Source organism: Rattus norvegicus, chromosome 3 (assembly GCF_021556685.1).
Source record: "Rattus norvegicus strain SHRSP/BbbUtx chromosome 3, alternate assembly SHRSP_T2T, whole genome shotgun sequence".
Lineage (NCBI taxonomy): Eukaryota > Metazoa > Chordata > Mammalia > Rodentia > Muridae > Rattus > Rattus norvegicus.
In genome coordinates, this window is record NC_141536.1 from 28,195,833 (window position 1) to 28,213,892 (window position 18,060).

The 18,060-nt window shown below is 36.5% G+C and overlaps 1 protein-coding gene and 1 long non-coding RNA gene across 48 annotated transcripts in view; both read right to left on the bottom strand.

Moving 5' to 3' along the window:
- Positions 1-18,060, bottom strand: part of Qtman (queuosine-tRNA mannosyltransferase) — a 390,738-nt gene that overhangs the window by 203,304 nt on the left and 169,374 nt on the right.
- Positions 14,426-17,012, bottom strand: LOC147995451 (uncharacterized). Its single transcript, XR_015684311.1, has 2 exons — positions 16,967-17,012; positions 14,426-16,478 (listed from the first exon to the last, which is right to left on the bottom strand). It is a non-coding gene; the product is annotated as an uncharacterized LOC147995451 (long non-coding RNA).

Here is an 18,060-nt window from a genome sequence, read left to right on the forward strand (position 1 = left end):
AAAATTTACAAATAGTCCTATATAGTATCATTTTAAATATGACACCAGGTATTTGAGTGATAAAGTGGTCCTTCGGTAACTCACCAAAGTTCATGCTGTCCAGTGGGACAGTATAGTAACCTTTTCATACTAATGCTTTGCTTTAGAAAAAATACTTTCAAATAAATGTTCATACTTCATCATTCCATAGGAATCGGTTACAAAGCAAGATTCTCCCCAAGAATTCTCCTTGACAAACTAAGACTGTTGAAAACCTGAGCATCTGGCAACTCTGCCACCATGAAGTATCCATATGGAAGAGACCAAAACGTGTCAAAGTACCCAAAACGATTTTGGATAGTGTGGCAAAAGATAGAATAAATAATTCAGTATCATCAACACTTTCAACAGCAGGTAGTGATAGAATACCTGCTTCTATAATGTGCCAGAATGTAACGTGTGTGTGTGTGTGTGTGTGTGTGTGTGTGTGTGTGTGTGTGTGTGTGTAGAAAAGGGATACAGAGAGAATAACACCATACACAAAGCTAAAAGACTACTTTTGTACAGAATTTTTCTTTGTGGAGATAGCAGATCTATGTACAGGTTTATAGACATACAGAAGAGAAAAAACAAAGCCAACAAAAACTTACATTTGAGATAACAGAGCAACAAATGCATTACCTTAGAGTCAAATAGGAAAATGCACTAACTTAAAATTATGGCTGAAACTATATGTGCAAGAAAGTCAGAAAATGCAAAGTTATGGTTCCCTAAACAACTATAACTGTGTCCTCATGCATGTATAAGTATTTTGCATTATTGTAATGATGATACATTTCAGCTTTAATATCAGTTTATACAATGTGACTGAAATAAGATTCTTCTGGGAACTGTAACTTTAAATGTCTATACTTCTGTGACATAAAATCTTAACTGTAAAATTACATTAATATAGGGTGGAGTTTTGCATCTCTGGCTTTTAAAATGAAGAATGAATGGGTAATAACATTAAAGTAGAAGATTAGACAATTTCAGATGAGACAAAGTGGATTTGAGAGAATACAGAAGTAACACAAAATAAAGAAAACTAGAGACAAAAATAAATTTACCTTCAAAGATTAATGTAAAAATTAAGAAAAGAAAAGTCATCCACTTAGGAATTAATTTCACTTTTTATACATATATCAGCTTGTGATTAGAATGCAGTTTCTTTCAACTGTATTTTAACCTATAAATTTAAATAACTAAAATAGTTTAACCAACACATATTCCTACAGCTGATCAAGTAAAAAATATCAAAATGGTCCCCATACTTCAAATACTTAAGAGAAGGTAGAGCCACTTTTCCTTCATGCACATTTAACGTAGAATAATATAAATTATGAAAGGAGACTGCATTACCATGCAGCTGAACCGGAATTCAAATGTGGCTCCAAACTATGCAGCAGCAGACAAAGGGATCTCTGATGTGAGCAAAGGAATAACTGCACTCAATCTTAGATCCTAATACTTAGGTATTATGGAAACACAGAAAGGTCCAGAGACAAAGGACAGTGAGAGCAGACTTCCAACCATAACTGCCACAAAGATGTTTGGTCATTTGGAGGTTAGAGGCGAACACACAAACCCTTCCCTGAAAGTGCCCCGTTCCCATGTCCTCACAGCAACAGTGGTTCGTTAGAGTGAATGTTTAAGTGTGATGAGTTTTGTTCTCTAACCCTATTAGAGACATGGACATTAACATGTATGTCTGAGGACTGGGGAAGGGGGAGGGTGCTGAATGTGCCTGGTACTGAGAGATGATTGAGGCTTTTTAAAAATAGTAGTCATGGCTGCATTCTCTTGTCTTTTATACAAGTTGTAAATTTAAAATTTTTAATCCAATTGCATAATAAGAAAGTATCAAGATATAGCTCAAATAAGTAGTAAAAACAACTACAGCAGATTTTATTGTGATGCCTTCAAATTAATGCTACATAATATATAAAGAAAATCATAGGCCAATTATTAGATGATCTAAGAACCAAGTAAGTTATGAAAATTTACCAGTAAGTAGAATAAATAAGATAACTCAAAGAAAACCCACCATAAATTCTGGGTATGCTACTTTTAATTTAGTCTGTATTAGTGGACTCGTATTTTATGTGTACTGTGAAATGACACCTACATATAGTGTTTACTGAAACAAGTCTTCACAGTGCAAAGATGTATAGATATGTTACACATGGTTGTTCCTTTTGATCTGAGTGACAATTCATTTGAATAAAAGATTTGGATTAATCTAATAAATATCAGTGAATCAAATTAAAAGGAAGTAGTTAACATTCACTCTAATGCCTAAATCATTCTCAGTTTTACACAGAATTTTCAAGAAAAAAAAAAGCCCGATATTGTTTTTAGGTCTCTCAAAAAAGACAAAAGAAAACGCAAAGAGACAAGCAGACACTGTTCCAGGGAAAAATAACAGAGACAGTACGAGAAGAGGTATGTGACATGAACAATGGCCAAGAAAAGATACTGGTTTCAAAGAATACGACTTGAAGAACATGCTAGATCACTCCGCACATAAAGCTGGAACACTAGTTAAAATGTCAAGAACAAGCTCCACCCAGAATTTAGGAAGGGATTTTGAAAAATCTTGTAAATGAATCATACACTAAACTTCACAAGCAATGTGCAAAACTGAACTGGTGAGAAGAAAAGAGACATCAAGACTACAGAAGGGGCCTACAGGACAAGGCAAAGGAATTTAGGGAGAAAAGAATAAAAACAAAAATTTGGATGAGATAGTTACAACTGGGAACTGAAAGGTGAAGAGAGAAGAGAAGGAAAGGACTAGGATTGATCCCTCTAATTTAAAGGATGAAGAATTTGAGAGGGAATGGTGATCTCAAACGAATCAGGAACCAAAATAGATGAAGTCAACTCCAAGTAATAGCAACCAAAGGGTTCGGAAACAATGACTCATGTGATGTATAAGCCCTAGCCAGTGGGCCCGACTATATTCATCAAAGAAAGTAAGAAGATGTGGGAAAAGGGACAGAATACATAAAAAAAAATTATGTGTCCTATTCATAATTGATGTGTGGCATTACAAAGTAAGCCTATAATATTAGATGTGGATTCATGAAAAACAGGTAACTAGTATTCTATTCTAATCATGGGTTTCAATCATAATATTAAGAAATGGATTATGATGGCATGTGTAACTCTAGCTCTTGAAAGGCTGAGTCATAAGAACTACTGTGTTTTCAGGAGAGATGAGGAAGACTGGCATGACTGAGAAGATTGCTGGGGTTACACTATATCTCTCTAATAGATAAGACAGATGGATGGACAGATGGACAGGACAGACAGAAGTCAGACAGGCAGGAAGGCAGGCAGATAGACAGATGGAAGGATAAATAAATGGTAAATAGACAGAGAAACAGACAGACTATTTAGCTTGCAACTAAGTTAGATGGCCTAATCTCGAACCCTGAACTCATGTGGTGGGAGGAAAGAACAGAATCCTACAGGTTGTACGTTGAGCATGTAAAAGTGCTCACACATACAAAATAAACTGAAAACTTACCAAAGGACAAATTATAAATATACTATTATTATAATATTATATAAGAAGGAACATAAGAAGACTATAAGAAGAAAGATTATACAGTTATACGTCTTAGGTCATGAATTTTGATAGTTAATATTAAACTATTCTATCAGGTTATTTTATACTATTTTTTATAATTTGAACAGCATTAGGACTGGAAAGGTGGCTCAACAGTTAATAGCACTGGCTGTTCTTACAGAAGACTCAGGTTCAATTTCCAGCACCTACGAGGCTATTCACACTCATCTGTAACTCCAGTGCAAGAGGATCTGAAACACCCCTCTGCCTCCAAAAGCACCACACATAAACGTGATTCAAAAACACACATGCACTTAAAATATTTATACATACAAAAATACAAATAGACAAATATAAAAATAAAGTATTAACAATAAAACTTTTAATAGAAAATGTATACTGTCTTTTAAATTACTTAAACTAATTTCTGCTCATTTTTTTTTAGTAAAGAATGCAGTTATATATGCTGCTATGCAATAGAGTCCTTATAAAATCTTCCAAAGTCAATAACCCTTATACCTAATTTATCTACTGTCTAAGATACAGGTAATTTAACAGATTTTAATAAATTTTATTTTTAAAAGATCCATTTATTTTAAACATATAAAGAAAATATACTAATATCACTTTAAGTGGCAGTAGGGGAAAAATTACTGTGGCATGTGGTAATAAAAAGTATTTGAAAATAATGTAGGCTGCATTCTTTCAAAGAGCAACAATATGGTGATGTCCTCTCTCAGTTCGGGTGTGATAAAACACAAAATCAACATGCTTACATTTCCACACAATTCATCATCAATGGGCAAGAACTAACAAGGTAAGAACTTGAGGTAGGAGATGATTCACATGTTATGGAGGGTGCTGCTTACTGGCTTGCTCCTCATGGCTTGCTCAGCCTTATTTTTTATTACACTCAGAACTGTCAATCCAGGGAAGGCATCACCCCGAACAGCAGGCTGAGCCCTTCAACATCCATCATTAATTAAGAAAATGCCCTACTGGATTACCTAAAGCCATTTCTCAATTTAGGCTTCCTCTCTCAGATTGCTTTAGCTCCAGTCAAGCTGACATGAAACTAGTCAGAACATCTCCATATAGTAAAATGTTTACAGTATATAAATACACTATTGAGTAATTGCATTAATCAATATTTAAACTAAGAGTGGAGTGAAATCTGAAGGCGGAGTACCTGAGGTCACTGAGTTCTGAGGGCAGACAGAACATTCTGATCCCTGACAGAATCAAGTGGATCTTCCTCTATATGGATATACCACAGACTGCGAAACCACCGATGCGCATAAAGAAAAATGCTCTAGCGGATTCTGTGCTTGCTCTTGATTGGCAATTGATGGAATTTGAATTCATAAATCTTTTGCTGTAAGGGCATTATCAAAGAGATATAACTGAGGTAGGAAGACAGTACACAAGCAGTCACAGCCTATGGGCTAGGATACTAGACTGAAGGAGGAGAGTGTTTCCTGACTGTAGTGTGGCCAGCCGTTTACCCTCCTGTCACTGTACCTTCTCTGTTATCAAAGGCTGTAAAAAAAATTATATGAACCAAACTAAACTTAAACTGCTTTTCTCAGTTATTCTGCCATAAAAGTAACTAATACAGAAAAGTAGTACCAAGAATGGGGTTACTGTTGTGATGACCCTGACCATGTTCTTCATCTTTGAAAGTATTTCATGGAAGAAATGGGTGAGAGTTTGGAACTTTAGGATAAACAAGTCCTACAATGTTATAACCAAACATTGGTGCCCCACTCAGCTGATAAGTTGGAAAACCAGAAGGCTGAAGGCAATGCAGACAATGGACTCCTGGATCATTGAGTTTCAGAGGAGAACAAGTACTCTATTGGGAACTACACTAGAGGCCATTTGTGTTCACTGTGCTTACAGTCTATCTGTATTCAGCTTGTATACTGAACACTTGACAGTGGTTGAACAAAAAAGTAATGAAGTGTTTTGTTTTGTGAAGGAAAATCCAAGGCAGGATAGCATAGAGACTCTGTTGTGGTTATCTTACTGCTCTCATTCTGTTCTACAGTTAAAGAAACCAAAGTGTAGCACAGAAAGATAGGGAAAACTTGCAGTTTAGTGCAAAAAAATATGTGAGTCAAAGTTACTGGCAAGGTGTTCTAGTAAAGAGGCTACCACTATTAAAATGAAACTGGAGGATCTACATTTGGACAAGAAACATAACCTATGAGAAAGATCCCATCCATCAAATCTGCATTTTTTGGAAGTACAAATTCACTGAAAAGGAAATGCCTCACAACAACCATCTAGGAAAGTGTGTCCCCCGAAAAGGCTCAGACAAGGGCAAATGTAGTGAGAGCCTCCAGGGCCTGGCTGCATTCTGATCTACTGGCATAACTGGCAACATTGGCTCCCTGGTACTAGTTTTCCAGGCTTGAAACTTGTAAAACTGAGGGTGTCAAAGAGTTTATATCATGTTTCAGAAAGCTGCTAAGATCTGAGTCTACAAGGTCTGAGTCCCTGCAATGAAGGCTTAGAGCTCACAGTATGAGTCTGTGAAGGGGAAACCTAAGCTGTATTAGAGACCCAAAGATGTTGGAGGATGTCATAATCAGGAAAGTCTGCTGAGCAAAGAAAACTGCAGGTACCGAGTGGAGCTCACCCAGGAATGAGGCTACCTGTCCCACAGGCAGAAGAACTGGAAAGGCTATACAAAGGGACTCCATCAGGAGCCTCAGATGCCATACAAGGAGCTGCAAGTTTGGTGTTTGCACTGCTGGGCTTGTACTACTTTGATGTGATCACTCCTTACTTTCCTATGTCCACCACTCCCTGTCCAGAGGAGGTTGACTCTATGCCACTGTATACTAGAAGAACGTCCTTTGTGCCTGCACTGTACAAGGGCTCACACTTAAGGGTGGACCTTGAGTTTTCGAGGAGATTTCAGACATTTTAACAGTATTAAAACTTTAAAACAATTGTAAGTTTTAAATTTAAAGTTTGGACTGAATGTATTTTGCATGAAAAGATGTCCATGAGTTTATGGAGACAAAGAAGGGAAGTGATGACTTAAAAATTATACTTGGGGGTCAAGTATAAGTGGGCTTGTGATGGTTAATATTCATTGTAAGTAGAAACACCTACAAACAAGCCTCCAAATATGAACATGAGAGATTTTTCTAGATTCAGTTCATTGAAGTGGTAAGAGCCACCTATTTCAAGGCAGTGTCTTTCTATGGCTGGAGTTCCCAGGCTGAAGAGAAAGAAGAAAGTTGTTGACCAGCAGTACCACCATCTCACTCTCCTTCCACACTGTAGACGTGAGGTGACAAGTTTCCTCATTCTCCTACCACCTGACTGTCCCTATCATGAGGAACTATGACTTCAAATTATGACACAAAATATACCTTCCTTTTTAAATATTGCTTTTGTCAGACATTTTGTTACAGCAACCAAAAGAGGTAAATAATATATTTCATTTCTGGTTTCCATTCCTTCATGTGATAATTAGGACCAATCAGAGTATATGTTTCTGATTTAATTGTTTAAAGTAAGTTAACCAGTGGCCCTTGTTATGGTAATGTAGAACCAATTAACAAAATTAATCAGTTCTGGGTTTTGTAACACAAATCCAATTCTATAATAAATAAAAATTCAAACAACAAGTTTCTTCACTAATTTCATTAACTACTTTTTAGTTTGTGCTGTTTGTCCTTTCATCAAAGATGTCATTTACCAAAATTATATTAGAATAAACTGCCTATGATTTTTAGGCAATGAACATTTTCTAATACCACTGAAGCTCAGTAAAACCTATAGTCTGGAATCTACTAAAGGAACATTTCATCAGCCTTTTTAATATACTGTGTAAGAATCCAAATTTAGTTAACTTCTAAAAACAGATCTAGGAACATTGCCAATCTCTAGATTATTTTGCTTGGGCAGAAAGAGGGAAAGGTGAGATAATTTTTGTTTGCTAATGTCATTGTGTGGTGTCTATAAAGTCTCTTGTATAAGGTATCGTACTCTATACACTCTAGCTATTTAACAACTACAAGTGACTGACCTAACAATTCAGTTCACGCCACATTTTTATCTACTACTCAGACTAACATTCTTGGGAGAATTAAATAATGTTTTAATAAGATTTAGGTTAGACTTGGAGTTCACTTTTAAAAATGTTTCTAATCAATTCAAAGGTAAACAAGTTAGGCAAAGTTAAGAGGACTCTATTTCAAATTTTAATTCTTTAGTTAATGTGATCAATATGCAATATATTCAAAAGAATTATTAGGATAATTGTAGCAGTGAGAACAATGCCCATACCAGGGTTCAAGTCCTGTGTGAGACATGTTGATGGCTCAGTAATGTGGATCAAAACTGAAACCACTCACTCACTCACTTACAGCATCAACTTTTGTCATGTACTTTCAACAAATCAGTAAAGACCATACACATGGAGAATAAGCATGTGTATTTATGTATGTATATAATTTTTGTATCTTTAATGTTGCTTACATTTTTATGCATCATATTATTAGATTATCAGATTACTGTGACAGCATTTGCTTGGTAAATGGAAGAGAAAACTTTTACCTTTCAATCCCTGTATTATTTATGTGAAAAAACAAACTGCTGGTTTCTTTATGTTGATAATGATTTTAAGGGTTGAAGGACATGGTTCCAGAGAAGTGTTTCCTAGAACAATCAAGGTCTTGGATTTTAAACTCCAGACATAAAATAGTAATGATGGTGACTGTAATATTTCTCGGGCTCCACGGGGGTTTCCTATGCCTTCTCTCTATATATCCTATACTTGCATTGACACACACTGATCATCATATATTTCTGCACTATTTGTGAGAGAAATATAACATTCCATCTTATCCTGAAAAACATAACTTCCCTCCTAACAAGTCCATTCTGGTCATTGTGAATCATTTTATTTAATCTGTAATTACATCAATCTTTCATGTAATGTTTGGTATGGAATTGTATTTCCTTTGACATGGATTGGCCTTCACTCTAAGCATTAAGCTCTCAACACTGCTTTCCATTTAAAATGCTTCTCTGAATTTCTTTTCAACCTTACCTTTTTGATCAAGAGTAATTTACTATGCTAGAGTGTGTGCAGGGACACAATGAAATCATGCTTAATTGTACTCTTACCATAACCTCTCCAAAGCATCACAACCCACGAAGAAATTGAAATAAAAAAGTTATGAAATTGGAAGTTTTCTCTCGCCTTACAATACCATAAAGCTGAGGATACTAAGAGTGTCTATCTGCCTTCTTAACTGGTTTCCTTCCTTTTCATCTCCCTTTTAACATCCAGCCTTTGTGTTTGCTTTATGAAAACATACTTGCTAACTCCCAAAGCTCTTTGTGTAACTACAGGACACCAGAAAAACAGGAAGACATGTTAGGTTATTTTAAAGCAATGTACTAGTAGTCAATATAATAAAAATGATAGTCTGCTTAAGGAGTAGAGCTATGGATTTCTCGGGCTTCAGAGTACATATTTCATTATTTAAACTGATAAGGTACTTTCTAGAAGATCCTCTAAAACATAAAAATGTAAAAAAGATTGTTTACTTTTATTGTATGATGCCATCTTTGACAAACAGAATTAGAAGCTGTTTCCTTAGGGCTATGTTTTCAGTCAATACAGACACTGACACATCAGATACTTGTTGTGGTGGTTTGACTATGCTTGACCCAGAGAGAGGTACTATTATGAGGTATGGCCTTGATGGAGTAGGTGTGGCCTTGTTAGAGGAAGTTGGCCACTGTGGGAGTGGGTTTTGAGGCTTTGAACCCCTTCTCTGAGCTGCCTAGACAGTCTACTCCTGACTGCCTTAGGATCAAGATGTAGAATTATCTCTTGGCTCCTTCTCCAGCAATTCTTCTGCTTCAATGCTACTCTGCTTCCTGCCATGATGATAATGGACATAACCTCTAAACCTGTAAGCCACCCCAATTAAATGTTCTCCTTAATAAGAGCTGCCTTGGTCATGATGTCTGTTCACAGCAATGGAAACTAACTAAAACACATGTTAAGGACATAAAGATTATTACTCTAATATATAATAATATATGTACACAACAAATTATAAGATATAAAGTTCTTTCACAATAACACAATGGTAAGTAGGTGATAAGGAGGGAACATGTATAAGAACATATGACATAAATCAATGGTTTAGTGCACTGACTTCTATACAGATTTATATTTCTATATGTACACTTTTAAAATTACTCATATTTAATTTGGGGAGACCTATGAGCATTGTAGAATGTTGTTAAGAGACATTTTATTTTTATGTTTCTTTGGCAGAACAGTAATATTTGTTTCTTTCTCAGTTCATGGGCTATCTATTCTCAGGGTTAGCAACCCAGGCAGAATCAGGTGTATGCTCCATCTCAAGGAGTAGGCCTTTAAACCAGTAAGATATTAACTAGATACTCACACAACTTTGTTGCCACTTTTCCACCAACATATCATGCAGGCAGGTAACCACATTAGGTTTCCAGGTTTACAGATGAGTTTGTGTCTACCTTTCTCCTCTGTTAGAGTGCAGAGTACCTTCTAGGACCATAAACATTACTCAATAGAAGTAAAAATTCTAGTTAGAAACAAGCTTGACTTCTCTGTGTTCACTGAGTTATGTGTTATCTTCAGCATATCAGGACTTATCAACAGTTTATAAAGAGCAACCAACAGCACTGGCAGTAGCCTGAATTGCTTTTGGGTCTGCATAGCAACACACTGACCAACAACCAATTACATATAACCTAATCCGGGTTACTTCCGGATGTTTTAGTTGTACTGTTTAGTTTTTTCAGTACTGTGTATATTCTAAATATAAATTTTCTGTCAGTTGTAGGTAGTAAAGACTTCCCAATCTACAGGCTGCCTCTATCTACCTCAAATAATGCAGCCCTTTGCTGTAGAAAACTGTTTTACCTTGATGAAGCACCATCTATTCTTTTTTTTTTTTTTTTTCGGAGCTGGGGACCGAACCCAGGGCCTTGCGCTTGCTAGGCAAGTGCTCTACCACTGAGCTAAATCCCCAACCCCGAAGCACCATCTATTAACTGTTGGTCATAATAATGCCTGTGCTACTATGTGAGCTTATTCCCTTCATGTTTCTCTCATATTCAATATACTGAGTCTCATTTAAAGCCTTGGTAGACTGGAAGTATAGGTTTTTGCAAGGTAAAAGGTAAGATTAGTTTCACTCTATTATAGGCATTTAAGAAGTGGAAACTTCTACTTTCTTTGGAAAGTCAATTATGTCAAATGATGTTTTGCTGGGACATACAGGTAAATGGATGTCTTGCTAAAGCAAAGCAAAGGTTTTCCTGAAGCAGACACAGGGAAAGGATGTTCTGATATACCAAATACATGAAAGGACCCATGATGAAGGAGAATAAAGATGACCCCACAGTCAGTGGTACATGAGCACTGAGTATTGGTTTGATTTGCACCATCTCTCTATTCTTCACTAACAACACACATGTATTTGTTCACTGTACACCAACTTGTGGTAACACCACCATTGAGAGAACTGCTCATGAGGCTCCTACAGCAGCTTGTCGCTTCTACAGTATGGCCTCATGCCAGATGGCTCGCCTCCCAGTTTTTTCAGGATTGAACTACAGTTGCTGGTTCATGTCTGGTGTCTGCCTGCCAAGAGAACTGGACTACAGCTGCCTGATTGTGTGTGGTATCTGCCTGCCTAGAGGACTGGTTTGCAGCTGTTGAGAAGTATTTGGTATTTGCTACAGACTGAAATGATAAGAAAGAAGATTGAGGCTGCCCTCAAAGAACTCTTTTTGAGCAAGTCCTCTTCCCCCATAGCCTAATAACTTTTCTCTTCCACCACCTCTACTGGGTGGTGGGCTAGAGAGATTGACCCTTATTAGAAGTAGACTGCAAAACATTTAGACCTACATAAGTATCCATTTTCACTAGCATAATCTGGTAAAAAAACAAAAAACAAAAAACAAACAAACAAAAAAAACCAACTCTTTTCTCAACAATACTGTTGGTATCTTTGTTGAAAATCAGTTAAGAGAGTAAGGCTTCTATTTTCATTCTCAGTTCTAGTTTATTATCAATAAATCTGTCTCTATACCAGTTTGATCCTGGACTCATTACTATAATTCTACAGTATAACTTGAATTGTGAGGTGATGAAAGCCCCAGCCTATCTTTTATTGTTCAGAATTGTTTGGGCTATCTTGGGATTTTTTAATTTCCATATGAAACAAAAGGTTATTTTTCAACTTCTCTAAAGAACTGTGTTGGGATTTTTATAGGAATGGCATTGCCTTTCTCATGTGCTCTTGGTAGGATAGATGTTTTACAGTATTAATCCTGCTAGTCTATAATCAGGGGAAGCCTTCCATCTGCTGCTAGCTTCAATTTCTGTCTTCACTGTCTTCAACTTTTCATTATAGACCCCTTTATTTCATTGGTTATATTTACTCCAAGATTTTTATCTACTATTTTTATTTTGATTTTTTTTTTGTGTGAATGGTACTGTTCCCTTGATCTTCCAGGTATGGCTTTCATCTATATATGAAAAGCCTACTGTTGCATACATTATCGATATTAATAAGAGGTCATGCATTTGAAGGCCAGTGAGAAGGGGCAAATGAAATGGTTTGGAGGAAGAAAAGGGAAGGGAGAAACACTCTAAGTAATTTAAAATCTCAAAAATAAACCAAAAAGAAAAGCATATATTCAAAATAAAAGCATTCTTTTTTGTTTGTTAGTTTTGTATTTTACTACTTTGGTGGAAGTACTTAACTGCTGTTAGAGGATTCTGGTAGGTTTAATAATCTTTTGTGTATAGAATAATATCATCTGGAAAGAAAGTGAGAAAGAAAGAAAGAAAGAAAGAAAGAAAGAAAGAAAGAAAGAAAGAAAGAAAGAAAGAAAGGAAGGAAGGAAGGAAGGAAGGAAGGAAGGAAGGAAGGAAATTTGACTTCATTTGTTATCTGCAACCCTTTTATCTGTTTTACTTCTTTTATTGCTCTAAAATTGCTAGCACTAAACTGAAGAGGAAGGGGGACAACAGATACCCTTTCTTACTTGTGCTTGTAGAAGAAAGCCTTTGAATTTTATCCCATTAGAAGGATGTTAGCTGTGGGCTTCCTCTATATTGCTTTCATTACGATGAGGTATGTTCTCTGCATTCCTAGATTCTACACAGCTTTTTATCAGGAAGGAATGTTGGATTCTGTCAAGGAGATTGGGGAGAACTCCTAAAGATCCATCCACCTCTGACTCTGTCTACCTCTGTCTCCACCTATGCCTCTGTCTCCCAAAACTGGAATTACATAAAGGCTTGCCCTATCAAGACTTGCATTAGCTGAGTGATTTTTAATTATTTCTTTTATCTCATTTGCTGTCAGAGGTCTACTTAAGTTGTTTATTTCATAGACTTTGGTAAGCCATATATATCTAGAAATTTGTCCATTTGTTTTATAAGTTCCAGTTTGAGGGAATACAGATTTTAAAATACATCCTTATGATTCTCTGAATTTCCTCAGTGTCTGCTGTAATGCTTGCCCTTTCAGGGCTAATTTTATTAATTTGAATCTTCACTCTGTTTAATGTGTCTATAGTTTTTTTCAATCTTTTATCTTTTCAACAAGCAATACATGTCATTGATCACTTATATTCATTTTATTTCTATTTCTTAAATTTCAGCTCCTATTTTGATTACCCCTGCACATCTATTTTTTCTTTTGACCGTTGTCTGTTCCTGATTTTGCAAGGCTTTTATACACAATGTGTTCATTTGAGAAATCTAGAAACTTTTTTTGAGGCAAACTCTTGACTATATTAATGTTTTCATTGTGTCCCTTATATTTTGGTGTATTCTGTTGTCATTTGATTCAATTCTACAAAAGTGTTGCTCTTCGTCTTGATTTACCCTTAACCCAGTATTACTCAGCAGTGTGTTCAGTTATGAGTTTGAGCGCTCCCTACACTTTCTCCTCCTGCTGTTATCTAGCCTGACTCCACTGGGACCAGAGACAATGCAGGCTGTGATTTCAATTCAACTTTATTTGTTGAGTCTTGTTTTATGACCAAGTATGTGGTCATTTTTATAGAAAGAACCATGGACTGAGAATCATATGTAGTCTTTGCTGTTCACATAGAATGTTCAATAGGTATATATAAGGCCCATTAAATTAACGATGTAATTTAATCCCACATTTCTCTGTTTAGCTTATTTCAGGATGATCTGTTTGGCTCCCATCGCCTGTTACAGTAGAGTGCACACGCAAAGATGCATGCAGTACAAATTCAAAAGCCCTCATCATCTATCATTCTCAACACTGTTTAGGGGTCAAGGTTCCAAGTCTCTGCTGAGACTGAGGCAATCTCTGAACTGTAGCCCCCTGTGCATCTAGATTAAAAACCAGATCACAGAATTATAACAACCACAACAAAATCAAAAAAGTGACCTTCAGAACTGCAACTCCTTTTAGATTTGCTTACTCTCTCATGGGCTGGTTTCACACCTGATCAGTTTATCTTTCTTTGGCAGTTATCCCACAAGTCTGATATCTTCAAAATCCTGATGTCTCTAACACAAAACCAGGCTTCACCTTCACAGCCTCGCACAATGGTCTCTCTAGGACTCCATGAAGAGAAACCTTGACATATGCCTGGACTCAGAATTTCCACAGCCACAGAGGAATATCCCACAATCCCCTTCTTATCTTCTTGACTCTAAAGCAAGAACCAAGTGACTAAAGCTGCCAGGTTCTGAAGCTTGATGGGGCTGCAACATGGCCCCACTGAAGGAGGGCTCCATCAATTATATTTTTATTTCGATTATATTTTCTGTTTTTGCTAGGTTCCTTCACTGCTTAAGCTTTTCAGTCCTTTTTACAGGTTGGTATTTTAGCTGGGTGGTTCTTGCCCAAAGGTCAACATTCTTTTATTCCATTTAGCATCAGGCTTGTTTTAAAACATTTTAGCTCCTTGACCACTGCACTTTGCTCCATCGCACTTTCTGGTGCTGCTTTCTCCTCAAACTGTACATGTTCAACTCTGTGTCCACCAGGCTCCTTTTCATTATAGATCCACGTAAGAGTGACCACAAATTACCACACAACAAAGTCAATACTAGTGTCCCCTTAAATCTTCTCTGTTAGCACCATTAATCGAAAACTCTTCAATTTAACCTCAGGCATACTTTTTGGACAAGGGCAGAAAGCAGTCTTGGCCAAAATACCACAAGAATGGTCTCTAGGCCACATACTAACATTCTTCTCAGAAACTTCTTAAGCTGGGCTCTTACAGTTCAAATTGCTCTTGGTACTGGTTTCCATTTTCCTTCTAGGATAGCCCATTAAATTCCACTTAGAGTATTCAATTGCCTTCCTAATCCACAGTCCCAAAGTCCATAATCCACCAAGAAGCAAAATGGTCAGGCCTGTCACAGAAATATAGCCCCATGGTACAAAATTCTGTCTTAGTTTCTGTTCTATTACTGTGAAGAGACACCATGGCCAAGGCAACTATTATGAAAAGAAGCATTTAGTGTGGGACTCACTTATGATTTCAGAGGTTTAGTTCATTATCATCATGGCATGAAGCATGTGTGCATTCATGACACTGGAGCAATAGCTGAGGGCTACGTCCCGATTGACAGGCATAGGTACTAGACCTGGCATGGGTTTTAAAACCTCAAAGACTACAGGCAGTGACATACTTCCTCCAACAAGGCCACGCCTCCCAATCCTTGCAATCTTCTCAAACAATTCCACTCCCTGGTTACCAAGCATTCAAATATATGGGCCTAGGGGAACCACTGTCATTCAAGTCACCAGAAATGTTTTAAGTATAATATTATGGACATTTTTTCTGCTGTTGGCTGAAAGGATCTACAGGAGTTATGGAGGCTACATGAACCTTGATAGTCAAATCTTAGCCCGCCGTTGGGAAATTTATCTCTATTTTACTAAAGATATTCTCTTTATCTTTGGCATAATTAACTACTCCTAGTAGTATGCACATATTTCAGAGGTTAGAGCTTTTCATAGTGTCCAAAAAATTCTTGTGACCTATTCAGTTTTTAAAAAAAATTGTCATTGACCTTTACTGTATGATCCAATCCCTTTAGTTTGTAGTACACCCTGACTGTTTCCACATGATTCCTTCTGGTTGGAGACTTTCCACTGAGATTTTTCACTGGCTTCCTGGTTTCTCATTTCCAGCATCACTTCAATTTGAATTTACGTAAACATTTTAAACTTTATTTTCATGTCTTGATTTCCTTACTTCTCTTATCTCTGTCTTTATCCTTTTTGAATTGTTTGACTTTTTTTTTTTTTAATTCATTGTAAGATGTTGCACATACTTTCCGTTAGGGGTCATTACTACTTGATGTCAGTTGGTTCGTGTGTTGTAGATGTGATTGTGTAGGTTGACTGTCTTTGATTCCTACATTGAACATCTGGGAGTTTGCTGGTCGATCTCGTCTTTCTTATTCAAGCCACTTTTCTTGTCTCAGAAAGTATTTACAATGTTTATGATGGCGTTAAACACCGCAAGGTTAGAAATTTCTCCTTGTTGTCTGATATTCGGAGATATTGCCTCTGTAAAGGTGTTCATTTATCTATGTATTAGTGACCTTTTCATTGCTGTGATGAGACAATATCACAAAGACACTGTGGAAGCAAAGATTCTCTTTGGTTGACAGTATAAGTAGATTAGAACATAAGAGCATCCTGGCAGGGAGCATGGCAACAGGCATGACAAAGGAGTAGCAGCCGATAGCTCACATCCGTTTCCTAAAAATGCAGGCTTGATTCCCAGCACCCATGTGGTATCTCAGAGTCCCAAGGGATCTTCAGGCCTCTTCAGGCACCTGGTACACAACGTACAGAAAACAACTATATACATACTTTATCCTATACACATAGGATAAATTTTATAAAAATTTAAAGGAATGTATTTTTAAGTAAAAATAAATGACAACTAAAAGGGCTAACGATATCACTTATAATTGTACATCTTAAAGGAACTGTTTTTTCTTTTTTTTTTACACTTTATATAGCTTACTCTTACAACATATAATTATATATTATAAAATGTATTTACTTTATACATTATACTCTATATGTCATTTACATATAATTTTATCTTAACATTTTGAGTATATAACCAAGTCTTAAGTATCAAATGATTTCCAAGAACATCTTAATGATTTTATAGTCAGATTAATAGGAAATATCTCTGGCTGCCTGTTTTCAGGAACTTCCAGTATCTCTGTCATCCTCAATTTCACTTATCCAACTGCATCTAGATCTATATGATCCCACAGGAGCTAGCACGTGGTAATCAAGAATGGCATACCTGGCCCTGGAAAGACTGATTAAGTAGCAATACTTCAATTTAATACCTATAAAAAAAGAGAAATCATTTAAAATTTCCAGATCCAGGGTCTTCATCTTGAAAATAAACATAACAGTCAGTGTACAAACTAACCTAATAGCAATATGTGCTAATATATGCAGAGACTTCAGAGCTGTGTTGGGCAAATTGTAAATACTATCTATATAGCTAGCTAGAAGCTATTATTGTATGGCTACTCCTTCTGGATCCTTTCTCTTTCTTTCCTTCAGTACTGAGTTTGACGCCACTTCTATGAAGTCAGAGGCATCTTAGCTCAAAGTTTCAAGCTGTTCTAGGTAAACCTTTTAGTTACCTACCATGTGCAGAGGTCTCAACTGATGACGTCTGTTGTTCCTATATTTTGAACTTTCACTTTAACAGCTATCTGAAAAGGCTATTTAGCATTTACAGAAACTTCTAATTTTCTTGCTATCACTAGGATCAAAATAACACTGCTCAAGCACAGAAAATGAGAAAGGCAGAATATTGAGCATCTAAAATTTTGGTTTCTTTAAAAAACAAAGAAGTATTATACAAATGTTTTCATTTTAATCCCAGGTGTAGGGATATGCAACAGCTTTGCAGCAGCTGACTACACTTTGCTTCATGATCTAGCAGAGGCAAGAGTTTGCAGATGCAGATAGTTCCTTGGGTTTTGTACCATTTGGAATTCTGGGAATTTCTTCAGTGGGTCTATAAAGGCTAGAGCACAATAGGTCAAGTTGGTGGTTGTTCAGGGCATTGGGTACAGATTGTTACTCCTGCTCAGAGAAGAAGAAAGAAATTAGATTTCAAGGATTTCTACCTCTCCCTCTCCCTCCTCTCCTTCTTTCCTTTCTGTTTAGAGATAGGGGTGAAACCTGCAGAAATAAAAGGTGGGGAAAAGAAGAGCTCACAAAGTAGCAAAGAATAGCTACAGCAAATTTTACATATCGATTCCTAATAAAAAACAAACAAAACTACTTAACATGGTTTTCTTCAGGGGAAAATCAGTAATTTTCTGTTGAGAGTCAATCAGCAGAGTTCTACACATTTCAATATTTGGGTAAAATACT